General features: G+C 46.8%; 1 protein-coding gene across 11 annotated transcripts in view; it reads left to right on the top strand.

The window, feature by feature from the left end:
* The first annotated feature begins 8013 nt into the window (after positions 1–8013).
* Positions 8014–17890, top strand: part of LOC128339766 (RNA-binding protein 12-like) — a 78239-nt gene continuing 68362 nt past the window's right edge. For 3 of the 11 annotated variants that reach the window (XR_008313204.1, XM_053284174.1, XM_053284184.1), the window contains exons 1-3: positions 10588–10789; positions 11025–12920; positions 13540–13660. The gene's annotated coding sequence lies outside the window, so the exon portion shown is untranslated. Of the gene's footprint in view, positions 8133–10023; positions 10161–10580; positions 10790–11024; positions 12926–13539; positions 13661–17890 lie in introns of those variants that run through there. The other 8 variants (XM_053284176.1, XM_053284182.1, XM_053284179.1 and 5 more) reach the window with 8 other exon arrangements.

Below are 17890 nucleotides of genomic sequence, written 5' to 3'. Positions count from 1 at the left end.
CCCAAAAGGAAATACAGCTTTCAAAACAGCTGCACTTTCTATAGAGTTATAGCTGTCTGCTTGTACCTCCTTAAAACAGTATCTGCCATAAACATGCTTCTCTTTCACTGTTGACGTAAGCCTGACCTCCTGACCCTAGGGTCATTAATCATTTTGAAATCAAGTATGGTTATTCTACTACTATTGTCAACCCAATCTGTAATGCTTGGGTAATACCCCTTTCGTACAGTAAAGAGCCGCGTCCTTGGCCACCTGGTCTATTCAAAGGGTGTCTCCTCCGTAATAGTGTTCCAGCTGTGCGGGTACTGTATCTCAACCAGGCCCACTTCCCACTCTCCAGGAAGATCCAGGGGCTTTGCTAATTGGATAGTGTAGGCAGAACTAGTGTTCTGTGGGAAGGCCTTATGGCTGGCATTACTGGGCAGAGTAACAGAAAACCCTCTGCCTGCCATTCTACACCGGTTTGCATAGATCTGAAGCAGGCACCCAGCTGTTGAACTTATCAGGCCAACCTGCCCCCTTCACTAAATGTTGTTTTACTCTTCCACAGCCTTTTGTATCTATAATTTTTTCAACCCTGTCCACCTTGTCCACCCCCTCTTTAACTTTCTGCACTTCTTCAGGATAGAAGCTGCCGAGAACAGCTTCCCCCATGTAATCTTTTAACAGGTAAACAGGTCTTTCCCTTCTTCTGATGACTTGGTCCACTATAAAGAATTCTGTGGTGTAGTTCTGTTCATAGCCTTTCTCAAACCTTCCTTTAATCTTTGAAATCCTGACATGATCACCTTTTTTTAGCGTAAGAGTCTTGGCTTTTTTGTGGCTAGTGTTACCGTAAACAGTTTTCCATACAGCCAACTCACTGGAAGGCTTCACATCCACAGGCCTGTTTTGTATGGTTCTGTGAAAACTGTGGTTATAGCTCTTTATGAGTTCAGGTAAAACATCAATATATCTGAAGGTGTTGTGAGCTATGAAATACCTCCACATTCGTGTTTTTAGTGTTCGGTTAAAACGTTCAACCACAGCAGCTTTGACATCATTGTTCGTGATGAAATGGTGTATTTCTTGTTCCTTTAATAGGGCCCCTACTGTCTTATTTAAAAATTCACCCCCTCTGTCCGTCTGGAGCTTTCTAGGTTTTCGGCCTTCACTGAAAATAGCTTTAAAAGCCCTGGCCACTTCCCTACCCTTTTTGTCTTTTAGAGGTACACACCATGCGTATTTAGATAGAATATCCACAACTGTCAATATGTACTTGTAGTCATCGTTGTATTTAGAAAACTGCTGCAAGTCCACTAGATCGGCTTGCCATTGTACATCAACCCCTGAAACAACCGTCTTGTTTCTTTTAAAGTGTATCCTCGCAGGTTTATGCCGAGTGTAAGCATCCTGCTCTGACAGCCATGTCTTCACTTGTCTTTTACTCAACTCTTTAGTGTTCTGCCAGGCCTCTTGATATCGAGGTTCTACACCACCATAGCTCCCTACATTCCCTGGCGTATAATATATTTTCTTTAGGATTTTCTCATGTTCCGCCATGGTGCTACTTAACACAGGTATGAACACACATTTTTTCAAACAAAATTCTTTTATTGATCGTTTTCAGTACAGACACATGTGATACAGGAAACGCTGACATCGCCTAGATGCATGTTCTCAATGGTCCTGGCCTGTACAAATAAGAGGGGACAATACTTTAATAAAACTGAGCATTAAGTAAAACAAACTAATCATACAAAATAAAAGACATATGGCTCACCATCTTGGGATCCTCCTCATTTACATTTTGCTCTTCAGGCATGGCCGTGGTTACCAGACCACTATCCATACATTCCTCCCCACCTTCAGCTGCTGATGTAACGCTTACATCCCTTAAGTAATCCTCTGTAGGGCTGGATGGCCATGGTGTCTCACGATCTTTGCACATCCAACAACTCTGATCGACACACCGGTACTCCCGAGGCCTGTTTGACATGAAAGATAGGGAGCCACACTCATCAGCACCCTTATTCAGCTGATGCTTCTTATTCACCCTTTTTTCCCTACGCAGCTTTGGTTTCACAGGAGCTTCTGTTTCAGAATCTGATGATGATGAACTCACGTTTCTGGGATTGGGGGGTACTCGTTCTCTCCCCTCAGGTTTCACAATCACCTCTTCAGACTCTCGGGGTCCAGTTCCCATAGATGGTTCTTCGACCGATTCGTCCTGCTCCTCAGCTGCTGTTTTCTCTGTAGGTATTGTAAGTACACAGCCATCAGTGACATCCTCCTCACTCTCAGATGCTGATGTGAAACACACAGCCCTACAATAAGAGTAATGATTCTGGCTAGGACTCGGCGTCTCACATTCACATGATGACCAATCTTCGCTCGAACTGCAGCACTTGAGCACACGATAGGATACCCTTGGCCTGGATGACCACTGCTCAGATCCGCACCCACACTCATCAGAATAAGTATACTCCCCACATGAACTATCACAACATTGCTCATCACACCAATCAAAGTGGGGTCTGCTCCTAACCCGTTGCTTTTTCCTACGCAGCTTTGGTTTCACAGGAGCTTCTGTTTCAGAATCTGATGATGATGAACTCACGTTTCTCTGCTTTAGGGCTGTTACTGGTGGTTCTCGGCTCTCAGATTCCCACTCTACTTCTTGAGGGTCTCTGTTCTCCGTTTCCACAGGCACACCTTCAGGAGTGGCACAGGAGTCCAGATCTAGTCCATTTTTCAGGCTCGAGGGTGGAGAGTAGGAGAGGCTCCTCATTACACCATATTTGGAACGACCCCTTCTAGGTTTCACTGGTGCAATCGGTAAAGGTAGGGTCATGGGGCATAAGGGTGTCCTGTAGTCAGACATCCTCTCTGCAAAAGTGTACAACAACCCCTTTTGCAGGAACCTACACCCTAGCCTGCTACTTATATCCTACAGTATCCCTTTTCAACCAATAAGAGCTCAATGACACGCAGGGTGGGACCTCGTTCCTATTGGTCCTCACAGGTCAGGTGGGTAGCCCTCATAGTACAGGAGGCTCTGGGCATGCCTGGAGATGTTCTCTGGAGGGTTTTCAACTCCTCCCTGCTGTGGTGACGTCATGCCCTTCAGGGGGAGGGGTTTGATGATGTCTTGCCCTTCAGTGGGTGGGGCTTGATGACATCTTGCCCTTACTAGGCTCTGACTTCACTTGCCCTTACTTAGGCTCCGCCCAGGTATGTATATAAACTACTACTGCTGGGCTCTGGCGCTGAAACCACATGCTCAGGGACACTTCACGGATCCCATGGCTGAACCAGTTCTGCTGCCCAAACTGGTGATCCTCCCCGCCAGGGTTGCCCAGAAGGTGCAATTGGATGTAACCCAAGTGCCAGACAGCATTAGCACCATGCAGGGAAGCACAAATTACAGGCTGTTCAAGCCGATACAATACTGGGGAAGCCATGGAATTTGAAGCAACAAATGATAATACATTACAATCAGGCCTAAGGGAGGACATGGGGCAGGAAGAAGGCTCTCCAAATGTTTCCTGAAGCTGGGCAGGGGTGAACTCAACCAATCCTTTGGATGGGAGACCAATGGGAGGGGGAAAGGCCCCCCCTTCCCAAAACAAAGAAGCCACAGAAAACAGGGTAACGCAACAATAACAGACCACAGGAGGAGGAGAAACCGTGTACATTTTATATACAGGTGAAACTCGGAAAATTAGAATATCGTGCAAAAGTCCATTAATTTCAGTAATGCAAATTAAAAGGTGAAACTGATATATGAGACAGACGCATTACATGCAAAGCGAGATAAGTCAAGCCTTAATTTGTTATAATTGTGATGATCATGGCGTACAGCTCATGAAAACCCCAAATCCACAATCCCAGAAAATTAGAATATTACATGGAACCAAGAAGACAAGGATTGTAGAACAGAACAATATCGGACCTCTGAAAAGTATAAGCATGCATATGTATTCAGTACTTGGTTTGGGCCCCTTTTGCAGCAATTACTGCCTCAATGCAGTGTGGCATGGATGCTATCAGCCTGTGGCACTGATGAGGTGTTATGGAAGACCAGGATGCTTCATTAGCGGCCTTCAGCTCTTCTGCATTGTTTGGTCTCATGTCTCTCATCCTTCTCTTGGCAATGCCCCATAGATTCTCTATGGGGTCAGGTCAGGCGAGTTTGCTGGCCAATCAAGCACAGTACACTGTATACTTTTCGGAGGTCCGATATTGTTCTATTCTACAATCCTTGTCGTCTTGCTTCCATGTAATATTCTAATTTTCTGGGATTGTGGATTTGGGGTTTTCATGAGCTGTACGCCATGATCATCCCAATTATAACAAATTAAGGCTTGACTTATCTCGCTTTGCATGTAATGCGTCTGTCTCATATATCAGTTTCACCTTTTAATTTGCATTACTGAAATTAATGGACTTTTGCACGATATTCTAATTTTCCGAGTTTCACCTGTATATGCAAAAGGAGCACAATATATCACTTGTACTGAAAACAGATAGGAATGGAATCCAGTTATAATGGAGAGCTCCAGAAGCCCTCTGTGACCATTAGGTAATAGACCTTGGAGTATATTGGGGAGTGGTGGACTAGGACCAGGAAGACCCAAGTTCAAATCCCCATTCAGCCATGACACTCACTGGGCTCTGGGCCAGTCACTAATCTCTCAGCCCAACCCCCTCACAGGGTGGTTGTGAGGCTAAAAATAACCATGAAACCTCTGGGCTTCTCAGAAAGAGAAGTGGGGTATCAATATTTAAAAAAATGTTACAAATAAAAAATGATGGAGCATCATCATAGTGGAAGAGAATTATGTTGAGAAAACATAATGTACAGTGCTCACATGTAGATGTCCTAGCCTCGTATTGTAATGAGGCGCAGTTAAACATCAATTATGATAAGTCAAAAATTATGTGTTTTAAGAACAAAGCAAAGAAATTTATATGGACATTGAATGGACCTCAATTAGAACAGGTCACTCAAAGAAAATATCTGGGGGTCGTTTTTCAACAAAATGCCAGGAAATCTGCGCACATGAGAATGGTAGCCAAGTCGGCAAAATGCAGTGTGGCGGCAAGTAATAGATTCTTTAGAACGCAAGGCGCAGGTTTCATCCCTGCAGCCTTAAGATTATATTCTGCCAAAGTAATCCTTCAGTTATTGTATGGCATTCAATTGGGTCCATACTCAAGTTCTGATATGCTAGGGGGGGAAATCAATCTGGGTTTCTGAGAACTTTATTTGGTACTTCAAGATGCACTCTAAATGTGGTCTTGCGTATGGAGGCTGGTTTTCTAAAAATTGAATCACGTGCTTGGCTGCTAATTATTTATTTTTGGCTGAGAGCACACTTGCGGCCGACTGGGTTAATTCCCAAGTTCCTAGTGGCTGTTCCTCAGCTGACTTGGTATTCAGCGGTAAGCAATAAGCTCACCTCTTTAGGAATAGCTCCTGAACAGCTGGTGGAGTTGGGCCAGACTAAGGCTAAAAGAGCAGTGAGACAACGTCTGGTAGATACTGAGTTGCAAAATAACTGAGCCTCTCTACCAGAGTTTTAGAAAGGAAAAAGGTCTGAGATGGCTCTCTCACCCGCTGATTATTTGTCCTCCATTCTCCTTAGTAAACTCCGCTGGGTATTCACAAGAGCTAGGGTTAACTCCTTCAGCGTTAGTAGGGAGATACCAAGGTATCCCCATAGAAGCATGCTGTTGTAGCTGTGGATCCGGGGAAATAGAAACCACCGACCACATTTTCTTGCACTGTCGATTACACTCAAACGTAAGGATATTTTATTTTATTTATTTTTACATTTTTATACCGCCTTTCGTTAAAAGAGAACCCCAAGGCGGTTTACAAAAATTAAAAACATACAGTAAAAAACAGTAAAAACATCAAGCTAAAAACAGGATATGTTTTATTTTCCTCTTGATATGTAGATTGTCAAACCAGTCTGATGAACATCTTGTTAAATTTTCACTTTCAGATGAGGGTGCCCCAGTTTCTAACTCAGTAGCTAAGTTTTGTTATATTGCTTCCAGGATGTATATAGGGGAATCGTTTTTAGGATGGTAATGTATTATCATATAGATGTAATTGTATTCACAGAGGTATATGTTTTCTGTTTTGGTCTAAGACCGTAAATAAAATTTGACTTGACTTGACTGAAATGCAAACCAGGGCAGACCCTGCTTAGCAAAGGAGGCAATTCATGCTTGCTACCACAAGACCAGCTCTCTGCAGGATGACTGAGACCAGAACTGCTGAGAAAAGCAGGATTTGCCAAATTGGAAACATGCTTCATGATTCTCTCCTGAAAGCAAAACTTTGCAAAATTAGGAACATCGGAAACTGCCATATACTGAGTCAGACCATAGGTCGTTCTAGCTCAGTATTGTCTACACAGACTGGCAGTGGCTTCTCCAAGGTTGCAGGCAGGAATCTCTCTCAGCCCTGTCTTGGAGATGCCAGGGAAGGAACTTGGAACCCAGATGCTCTTCCCAGAGTGGCTCCATCCCCTAAGGGGAATATCTTACATGTAGTCTCCCATTCAAAAGCAACCAGGGTGGACCCTACTTAGGTAAGGGGACAAGTCATGCTTGCTACCCCAAGACCAGCTCTCCTCCAAGAACTGCAGCTTCTTTTATGAATGGCCAGTGAATGACATCATTCTGGCCATTTGGGATGTTGTTGTGGCGACATCTTCCACCCTAATGACACTACCCCAAATTAAACCCCGTGGGGCTTCTGTCAGCCAGAGTGAAAGTTTCTCTCTTCTCTAACCAGGCTGGACTAAGCAAAGGAAACATTTCATAGCTGTATTTTGCTTAGAAATCAGTGCGATGGTGAGATATGCACATTTAATATGATTAATAATAGTATTAATACTTATTAATATGAGCATTATCATTCCCAGTTCCATCCCGACATAAGTATTTTGAGAACCTGCTTTTTCTACACATTTTATCTAGGATCGAAGGGCACTTATCACCACATAAGCCTTGGCATTGAAAGAGATACAGAAACGGGAGAATTTGCAGGATAAAGCAAAAATAAAAATAAAAACCAGACCAATCTGCAAACTTTCAACTTACACAGAACTCTTCCATAGTGCTCATTGAGGAGCCTTGTGCACTTCCAAAGCTGACACAGCTGAGTCAGCCCCAAGATTTTTAGTTAGGCATGCAAACTTATCATGCCCATAAAGTATCTCTGAAGTGAATTGGCTCAGGAGTGAGTCCAGGCACTTGGATCGTCTGCCCAGTTGGGGCAGGAGGGAGAAAACTCTACTGGAAGACTGAGCTGCCCTTTATTACCCACCCCAGAGAACAGAGAGGCGCAATGGGAAGGGCTTTTAAAAAGACATTTTTAAAGAGCCAAAAGAAACCCTCCCAAATGGGGGAAAAGAAGAAACAACTGAGATAGAAATAAAGATGGATAGATAGAAATAAAGATGGAAAGAGAGAGAGAGAGAGAGAGAGAGAGAGAGAGAGAGAGAGGAATAGATCTGCAGAGAAAAAAGAAAGAAGCCAAGCTGGGGATAGCTGGAGGAAAGAGATGCTGGGGCTCATGGGACGAGGGAGAGAGAGAGGGTTAGAGAGAGAGAGAGGTGTGCAAGTCGAAGGAAGGAAGGAATCATGTGAATACGAGAGTGAAAACCCAAAAGAGGCACATAAAAGGAACCACCCACAATAGGAGAGCCAAATAATTGAGGGGGCATTTACTGCCCTGAGTCAGAAGCGATCTTTGCAATCCGATGGCTGAGTAACAGGCAAAAGAAGGTGTGTGTGTGGGGGGAGAAATATCAGCTGGGAAAGGAAGGGCAGGGGTGGTGGTCCTGAGCCCCCTGCAGCATCCAGAAAGGACCAAGATGGTGGGGTAGTGTGTGTGTGTCTCAATTGAGCAAGGGCTTGTTAATATCAACCTCACACACACACACCCCTGCAACACACACACCACCATCAAAGCCCAGGGGGCAGGGCAGGGCAGGGCTGAGTGGGGTCGGGGGAGAAGGCTTTGGGGAAGAAGGAAAGTGGAGTCCATACCCACCAGCTGCTTGTGAGAATGCCCGGGAAAAGGAGCCTCTTCAGAGGGCACAGAGAAGAAGCTTTAGGGTGGTGGAAAGGTAGGTGTGCCACCCGAAGAGCTCCAAAATCAAGAACGGGCAGGGTGGCCAATGGGTGGGAAGGCTGCTTAAACTCACTTTCCCCCCAGATGAGTGGTCTCATGCTCCCGGAAGCGCAGACCACGCTCCCAGACAAGCAGAGCTGTGTGGTGCAGTCTGAAGTTCCAGAGGCTGAGATGATGCGTCCCGGTCTCTGGGGATCCCACAATGCACCATGCAACACAAGTGATGCATTGGGGGATTCCCCTGAGAGATGGGCGTTCTAGGCGTCCATCTCTGTGCGTGGCCAGGCTCAGGGGCGTAGCTAGGGAAGAGGGGGCCCGTGTTCTCCGTTCTTCCTGGTGGCCCCTTGGAGTGAGGGAGAGAATGAAGAAAATAGGGAGGGATGTAGCTGTCGGGGCCCTCAGGAGATGGGGGCCTGGGTTCTTTGAACCCATCCACTCAATTATAGCTACACCCCTGGCCAGGCTAGAAGAAGACCGTGCTTGTACACAAGCAGGTAGGTGGGGTTAAGGGAGCACTTGCTCTAGCTCCCTTAACCTGGGCTAACAGCCGGGCCTAAAAGCCAGGCTAGGTGGCGCTGCCTCACTGGGATAGGGCCCAATGCGCAGTTAACCCAGACTGGGCATTCCTAGCCTGGCTTAGGCAGTGTGTGAGAATAGCCACACTGTAAGAACTTAATAAAATGACATTATGGGTGTCCATCAGAACATAAACAATAATCTATTCGTAGTGTAATGTATTAAATTTATCTAATATATTTAAGTACTGCATGTCTAAGAATTCATGGGTAGCATTCAGTCTAAGTTAGCCATAACCAAGTTCCATTGAAATTTGTGGGCCTTAAGGGAGTAAAGATAACTCTGTGCTTCCAGTGGTGCTTCTCATGAGTAACTTTGTCTAAATGTTATCCCCATAATAAGCAATAGCAATTTTGAAAAGCAACATGATAAGAAAACAACTTAGCTGATAACAGTACAATCTCAATCCATTTAAAACAGCATGTTAAATTCAAGTTGCTTTTTGCCCTTAGAGTGCATCTCTTCTTTTCCATGAGTATTTTTGGTTACTCCATATTTGTAGAATTTTGGTATTGTAGGCTGCCCTGAATAGCTTGGGAGGAGCGTTGGTCTTGTGGTAGCAAGCATGCATTGTCCACTTTGCTGAGCAGGGTCCACCCTGGTTTGCATATGAATGGGAGACTGCATGTGAGCACTATAAGATATTCCCCTTACGGATGGGGCTGCTCTGGGAAGAGTATATTAGCATGCAGAAGGTCCCAGGTTTCCTCCCTGATAAGGCTGAGAGAGACTCCTGCCTGCAATCTTGGAGATGCTGCTGCCAGTCTGTGTAGACAGACAATCCAGAGCTAGATGGACCAAAGCTCTGACTCAGTTTAAGTCAGCTTCCTATGTTCTAGCTTGCTAGAAAGGCAGGGCACAAAAGTTTTAATGAATAAATAAAACAAAGGGCTTGACCCAACCATCCAAGGACAGCGATATTCACATATTAGCAGCACAGAAGAAATACAAACGTTCTTAACGTTTTTCAAAAAAAGTAAGCATAGCTTTACTGTTTGAGAGAAAGACCCTCAAATTGCCTTCACTTGCATTGAACTGGTAAAAGACAAAAAGAGATACTTTATGGGCTTCTGATTAACTTCCAGCAACTTGTGTATGGCTTGATTTTGGCCTCTCCTTCGAATGCTGCAAATGTGACCTTCTCCAGCTGCATGTTGTTTCAGCTCACACACTCCACCGTGCAGAACTAAAGAGTTTACGTTGCATATATTTCAACGAGCCTTTAAAGCAGTATCGTCCAGTTTAGACACCTAACAGAACTCCTTTCCCCATTCGACACGATGTCTTTGCACCACCCTGCCTTTTTGGCTGGAGGTTGGGTGGAAGAAGACGACAGACAAGGAGGCTGCTCAGCTCCAGGGAGAGACTTTTGTAGCATGGGCCTCGCCTTCACAGGCCTGGCTGCTCCACAAGGCCCAGCCTTCTCCTATCGCCTGCAGGAGCAAAGGTGAACTTCGGGCTCCCAAAACAAGCTTCATTGTGGGAGTTGTAGTCAGGGGCGTAGCAAGGTTGGAGGCGGCCCAGAGACAAGATTTTAAAATGTTGTCTCTGGGCCCCCAGAGACAACACACACAAACACACTTCACAATATATTGTGCACTCACACTCACATCCCCATTATGAATACGGTGAATATCTAGTTCACATTGAATCTAGTTTTTTTACTCTCTGCTCCTGCCGATCTCCAAGAGACTCAACATCATCTATAGAGGGTGCAACATGGGCTGGTGGGGAGTCATGTGATGTGCCTTGGGGGGGGGACCTCGAGGTAGTGGGGCCCAAGACGACTGCCTCCCCTTGCCTAATGGTAGTTACGCCCCTGGTTGTAGTCCCACAGTGCAATCTGCTCTCCAGCCTGCAGGGCTGAAGAAGACCCCTTGCTAGAGGCCTGCAACATGAAGCCAGCCTCTTCATGGTGTGTCCACTGCAGCCAGTGACTGGCCTACCTGAGAGTGCTGGAAATATAGAACAAACTGTGTTCTTTATTAAGTGGATAAAGGACAGGTACAGGCTAATGCTAAATAAAGAACCGTTCTTTGAAAGAAAGAATGGGTGGCAGGCCTACGCCCAAGAAAGGTTTGCAGTTTAAATCCTATGCATTTCAAACTGTTCTTTTACTTCTCTTCTGCAAGCATTTTAATTAAAAATTCTATGAGATATATATTTAATTTCTTGAACTTTCCTGTAAGTGTAATCTATGCAACATGACTTTGCTGGGCAACAGCAGGTCTCACCTACTAGTATTTGAGATTTATATAGTGCTTCCAAGCATTCAAAGCACTTCACGGGTGTTATCTTGTAATCCTTACAGCAATCCTGCAAAATGATCATAGGCTGAGAGGGAGTAGCTGGCTTGAGGCCAAGGGAGGACTTCCCAGCAGGCAGAGGTGAGGTTCAGGCTGGGGAGGTCCGGATGTGTCGGTCAGCCTCTGGGCCACTATGCTACATCGGTGCTATTTAATACGTGTGAGTAAGAACTGCCCAAGCCATTTTGGACTTCTCGCCTCAACCATGAAGGCTGGAAATCTGTCTCTCCCGGCTTGGACGCCAGGCCATGGAAAGTTAATATCCTTCTCAATCTGTTTAAGTGACTGAAGCATGTTAGATTCTTAGTCCACCCTCTTCAGTGCAATTCCAGCCAGGTTCCTACGCTCCCTGGATATAGACGCCGATTGAAGCAAGCCTTCAGCTAGTTGGAAGTTGGTTTTTCTATTCTTATTTTAAACCAGGGGTTCCCAGCCTGTGGTACTGCAGATGTTGCTGAACTACAACTCCCATCATCCCCAGCTACAATTTGTTGATAGCGAGAAAGTTCTCCCCCTCTCTCACAACACTAGAACCAGGGGTCAGCCCATGAAACTGAAGGGTGGGAAATTTAGGAGCGACAAAAGGAAGTACTTCTTCAAAGAGCACGTAATTAACTTATGGAATTCTCTGCCACATGATGTGTGGATGGCCACTAGCTTGGACGGCCTCCAAAGGGGCTTGGACAAAGTCTATCAGTGGCTACTCATCTGGTGGCTGTAGGTCAGCTTGCCATCTCCCCTGGGCACTGCCTGGATTTGGGCTCTGCCCCTCGCCCCGCGCCTGGGTCAGCTCTTCATTTGCCCAGATTTTCACTGCAGCTGCCCATCCCCTCTGCAGCTTTGGTGGTGGTGTGACTCGGGCGACGGGTGGCTGGCTGGCTGAGCTGAGCTGAGTTCAGTTGATGGCACCCAGCACGTGACAATGCCATTTCTCTGCCTTTCAAGCTTCATGCTTTGTTTATTTTTAAAATCACTGTCGGTACAGAGTTATCAGTCGTCCTAGGGAGAATTTTTAATATGGAAAGATCTGTTTATAGTCTTATTCTTTGGGAGGTATACGCTCCCTGACCCCTTGTATCCCTGCCCAGTCCTCTGGACTGGTCCCTTGGATTGGGACGTCTCAGGGTTTCGCCACCTGATCGGGGAAGGCCCACCCTCCCAGCAGTTGCGCTAGTGTGAGGCCTAGTCCTCCCTCAAAGCCTCCCCGTCCCCAGTGGCACACCAGGGTGATTTGGGAGCCCAGACCTGAAGGGCTTTGGAGCCCCCCCACCCCACTGGCAAAGTTTTAAGGGGGGGGATAACCTGCATGTGGGGGGCCTGCCCAGAAGCCTGCCGCCACCTTGCCCCTGCCGGACCGCGCCAATCTAAGCCGTTGTAATGCAAATGGCTCTAGGTGTGTCATCCATTGAACACGTGGTGAGAAAGGCTGAAGAGCTGATTCAAGTTAATGGTTATAAACTTCCATTATGTAGTGGTGGTGGTGGTGTAAGGTTTGTAAAAGGATGTCTGGCTTTCAACATACCATTTGTAACAGATCTGCATGGCAGATACAGTTAAAGGTTTGGCAGCAATCACTTGACAGCTTCCTGTGGTGTAATTAAAAAAAACAACCCCAATATGCAGAGTCCAGAGAGCTGTCTTGAGGCAGCAAGCGAAGAGTGGTGGGTTGAAAACACCTGACTGGACTCTTTCTTGTGCCAGAAGAGTCACCTCTTCCTGCACAAAAGCCTAAATTTCAATTTTCACATAATTCACAACCCTGGGCAAACCCTGAGAATCAGATACTGTTTCCCACATAATGGAGGAAGCCGGACTGTGGCAAGACTTGAAGGATCGACAGACTTGATATATTCCTCAGCTTACAAACCTGGGATAAACGGAGTCAAGAAGAGTCAGTTCAGGTAAGGTAAGGACAGAAGACACTTGGCCAGTTTCAGGTGGGAGGAAGAAGTTGCACTTCCAAACACACAACAATGCTAACTGTGCATGTGTGTTGAATGAAAGCTTCTGGTTGTTTCATTCATGTGTTTTTAATTTGTACTTCACCACCATAGAGTCCCAGCACAAAAACACAGTCTATACATGCAATGGGAATGCATTTCCATACCTGGGAGGCTACTGCGCAGGCGCTTTACCCATATATGTGAATGCACCGGTGAATGGATCGTGACGAAGACTGAGTATACTTGCCTTTTCACAATGTAAGGCAGCTTACAATAACTGTCAGGACAAATTAAAATACAGTAGAATGCAAATGAAATGGCGACCCAAAAGCTGTCAGCAAGACTGAGGTCAGACTAAGGAGATGTACCCTCCTAAAAGCCAGCTTTGCCCAGGGAAGTCAGGCTGTTAGACATTCTAGCCTTTTTCTGTCTCTACAGTTTATCCTGGGTGTGTTACTGAGCCCCATTTCTAACATTTAGCCATGCTTAGTTTTTTCAGTAAGGCCCTGAAGCATGTCCTGCTTTGGGTAACTGATAAAGCATCCATTTGCCAACCTGATCATTTGATTGCTCGCAGCTAAAGGAGCACCTGTCCAAGGAGCGTAGCATGCGGGAAACGTTGGAAGAATCCCAAGCCGTCCTGCTCTATCGGATGGAGGATATGGAAGCGACAGTGGAGAAAGAACAGAAACAGTTTGGTGAGACACAGCAATCTTCATCCTTTCTTACCGATTCGACCAAACAATGCAGTCTTCAGCCATTTTTTTAGTAGTATAGACGATCAAATCTACGAACAGCTCACGGCTGATGGCAGCTGGTGAATATCATTATTACGACTGCAGTGCAAAGGTCCTGGTAAAGTTTCTAGAGGGCAGTCCAGAAGGTTTCTGCAGTCAGAGAGCATGAGGATCCTCTGCAGTGTTTGGGCAGCACTGTACTTGCAGAGAATGGGGTGTGCATCGGAAAGGATCCCCACCCCTCTGGTTCTCCACCGATTGTCTGTTGAACGAGTAGCATTGTGACACACCATTCCATGCAGGGCCAACCCCACCTGTCTTCCCTCGGTGCCAGCCTTGACATTGCCCCTCTTCCCCTGGCTCCAGCCTCACCTTCTGGGTGTGTCTACAGCTGACAGCTGAGCATCCCACTAGCTTCTCCTATCCCACTAGAGCTGAAGCAGCAGCGGTAAGAGGAGAAGCCACTGAGATGCTGTAGCTGCCAGCTGAATCCCCAAACAGCAGTGTGGACATGGACAGAAGGTGCGGCTGGCCTAGATGGGGAAGGCCAGTGTCAGGCGAGGGGGATGGGGACTGAGCTGAGGGCCGTCAAGGGGGAAGACACGTGGGGAGGGCAGCAAAGGTCAGGTGGAGCAACAGGAAATGGGGGGGGCAGGGCCCATGTGTGCACCACCTGAGGCTGTTGCCTGATGTTGCTTCAGAGGGGGGCCACCCCAGGATGTCTGAGTTTTTCAGCATAGCAGGATTTCCTTCTACTGTATTTCCCTTCAGATGTCTCCATGTGCTCATAGTTCTCCCAGCCTTAGTCAGGCAATACATATCTAGCATATATTTAAAGCTCTTCCTCTCAGTATAGGATCATGGGAAGTGGCTATAGGCAGGAGAGTCTGGGGCAGGGAAGAAGAAAGGGACACTTTCCCCCATCCTCTTGTAGTCCTCCCCTACTGAGCTGCAGGATCCATTCTGCGACTGACTAGTAGCAGGGAATGGTTCTGGAAAATGAGACAGGACCCTCAAGAGCTCCCAACATTCTGTAAGCCCTGGAAATGCAAGCGCTTGAAAGATCACAGGTCCATTTGGGTTCCGTCCTGTTATTTCTCCCCCGCCCCTTGTTCTCCCTTCCGTTTACAAGCTTATCTGTTCCCAGGCAGCTCCCCACCCATTCTTGGGTTTGTGATTGTGAGCCCTTTGTAGATTGTGGACCCTTTCGGGACAGGGATCCATCTTATTTATTTATTATTTCTCTATTTAAACTGCTTTGGAAACATTTGTTGAAAAGCGGTGTATAAATGTTGTTGTTGTTGTTGTATAGTCCTTTTTTGAAAGACATTCAACCACCTGCTTTCACTATTAGAGGGGATGAGAATTCTAGCTCCCATAAATGTTTAATAAGATTAACCTTTTTCCCATAACAATGCTAGGCTAATATACACATTTGCCAGATAAATAATCAAAACACAGTTCATGAGGATACTTGTGTTGAGGTTGACACTACCAAAAGCCAGAAGAAATGAAATCTTTTGGGGAAAAGAATAAGGCAGATATCTCATTATCTTGCTGTTTTCTGGCTTGCAGCACAGATGTCTGCTGCTGTCCGTCTTCTTGCAGCTTGCCTGGGGTGTGTAGCAGGAGTCCACAAGAGAGACTGCTGGTGGTGAGCCAGGGTGGGGTCGGACTTCTCTCTCATCCATCATCTCCCATGCTTCTCTGACAGGCATTCCTACTGCACAAGTCCCCATCCAGCAATAGTCATGGCAGCAAAGCCGCCCTGGCCTCCTCCGTGTGGCTGTCTCCGTGGCTTCTCGCCGTGGCTCTCAGCAAGGAGCATTCTTTCTTCTTGCCTCCCCCAAGGCCCTTTCACTTCCTGGTCTCACTCGCCATGCTGCATCTCCGGACAGATTTGCTAGGGATGAGATCTGGATTGACTAGAGGCCCACAGTGTTGCAGGAATTCCTCAATTTCCTCAACAGTAATCTTGGCCACAGAGGGTTTGTGGTCTGCCTGGAGCTCCCGCAGAACCACATAAATAGTTTCAATTTCCTTGGGGGACAAATCAGGCTTCATGTACTGTGCTTTGCACCCTGTCAATATGACCGCTGCCTGTCGGTGGGAATGGAACCCACTCTTCATATATTGCTCCATCTGGGCTGCCATTTCTGGCAACTTCCCTTGGTTTTCCCACATAAGGTACTTGCTGATGTTTCCATATGTATACAAGAGGCTTACACTGGGGTCCATTTCCAGCACATCTTTGGGCATATCTACCCAGTTCATATAATTGATACAGTTGGCAAACACACCCTTAGAGACTTCTCTGGTCAAAGGGTCTGTCAGCTGAATTAAGAGGGGAACATACGCTTTGGAAACTTCTCCCTTCGGGCTCTGTTTGGAGCCATCTTTAATCCCCCTCAGCAGCATCCCAAAGAGACCAGTGGAGGCATCTCGCAATTCATTGTCGTCATCATCCATGTACTGCAGGAGGTGAGAGATGAGGGTCTTCACCATGGGCACAAAATCCTCCGTGGCAAATTGCTGGAACATAGCCCGGAGGGTCTTAATGGACTCTTTGGCAATGTTCCTGTCGGAATCTAAAGCACAGGTCAGCAGGGGAGAGAGGAAGGGCTCGAGAGCCTCATGCTTTGAGGAATGCTGCAGAAGGTACACCGGCCTCCGATATTGAGGATCTGCATGAGCGGGCAGGCCTGTCCCATCCATTCTCAGAGGACATCCAGAATGCCTTGCTTCGAAATAAATAGACCAACCTCTGCATGAAAGAGAAGCTCAGCGAAGCAGGCCATCCCAGTCGTTCTCTCCTTAATGTCGGCACGGCGTAAGTAGGCGTTGGCTAGTATGAAAGTATGTTTCAGGTGCATCTTGTTAGATACAATCAAAGTACTCATGAGGCAAAAAACACCTTCAAAGAAATTGTCTGGGGCGGCCAGCATGTCCCAACAGCCTTGCATATCCAGAAGGTTATATTCCTTTAGGTAGCCGGCACACACAATCAGGTTCTTCAGGGCTTGGACGGCAGAGCCCAGCGGGGTGACGGGGAGCTCGCCATTACTTAGCCTCTTGGACCCTCTCCTTCCTGCCCCAATGAGAAAATAGATTTGAGTGACCAGTGCAATGAGCTGGTGGGCAAACGTGCCCTGGATTGCATCCGCACACTCAGGTACGGACAGGATCGGACACAAAGCCTTTGTAGCTGCAATAGGCATGAGAGAGTCACTGTGGCGCCTCTGATAGACGTCTGAAAGAGGCTCTTCATCCTGCAGCCTCCTGAGCAGTGGCCTGATAAGCTTCTTGTTCAGATGTGGCTAGCAGGCCAGGGCCTTCCAGATCTCTGCTATGCTGTGATGACATTCCAGCGAGCATTCAAGGAGGATGTCTAAAACTCGGTTCAGGCATTTGGAAGCTAAGTGACACACAGCTTTCAGAGTCTCCTCTTTGGTGACAGGGTCGGTGATGTGAGGAAGATGTTGGTAAATTTCCTTGACTGTCATGGGCATGTCCTCCATGTCCATCCCACATTCCTCCAAGAAGGAGCTGAGCAGCATGCCTGCCCCCCCGAGAGATGGCCGCCTCTTCATGCTTGAGATGGTCTATTGCTTTGAGCACAAGCTCCGAGATCTAGCTGGGGTCCAGGTGCTCTCCGAAAGCCTTTGCCACTTTGGCGATATTGTTGAAGAAGACAGAGGGGCCAGGAACCAAGAAATCTTCTTGGAACCATTTCACAAAGTTCCCTTTTTTGTTTTTGGGTTTCTTCTCCATCTCCCTGGCCTACTTGCCCATGACAATACAATGGAGATAGTACAGGGCCTCTGCGGCCTGCATGCCAATGTCCTTCACACTGTCAGCTATGCAAAGGGACAGCAGTGCCACCAGATGTCCAAGCAAGGGAAACTCCTGGCCCAAATCAAAATCTGGGTGTTCCGAGACAAACTTCAGTAGGTAGTTGGTGCACCTAACAGCCCTTTCCTGCTCATATTTTTTGGAGGATTCAACCCATGTTTTGAATCAAAACATCCTGTCATGACCCAATATTGGTGTTTTCAGACAGCAAGCCACTGAGCATGCTGTTGCAGACATGGGCGGTCTGTTGATACAAGTCCTGTGTTTGGATGGGGTGCGTTGGGCTGCCAGCTTTCAGCTTGGTCATCTTCAGGGAGGGCAGAGAGAAGACCTTCTGGA

This window comes from Hemicordylus capensis, chromosome 1 (assembly GCF_027244095.1).
Source record: "Hemicordylus capensis ecotype Gifberg chromosome 1, rHemCap1.1.pri, whole genome shotgun sequence".
Lineage (NCBI taxonomy): Eukaryota > Metazoa > Chordata > Lepidosauria > Squamata > Cordylidae > Hemicordylus > Hemicordylus capensis.
The sequence above is the reverse complement of the archived record's forward strand: the minus strand, read 5'-3'. Positions and strand labels throughout refer to the sequence as shown.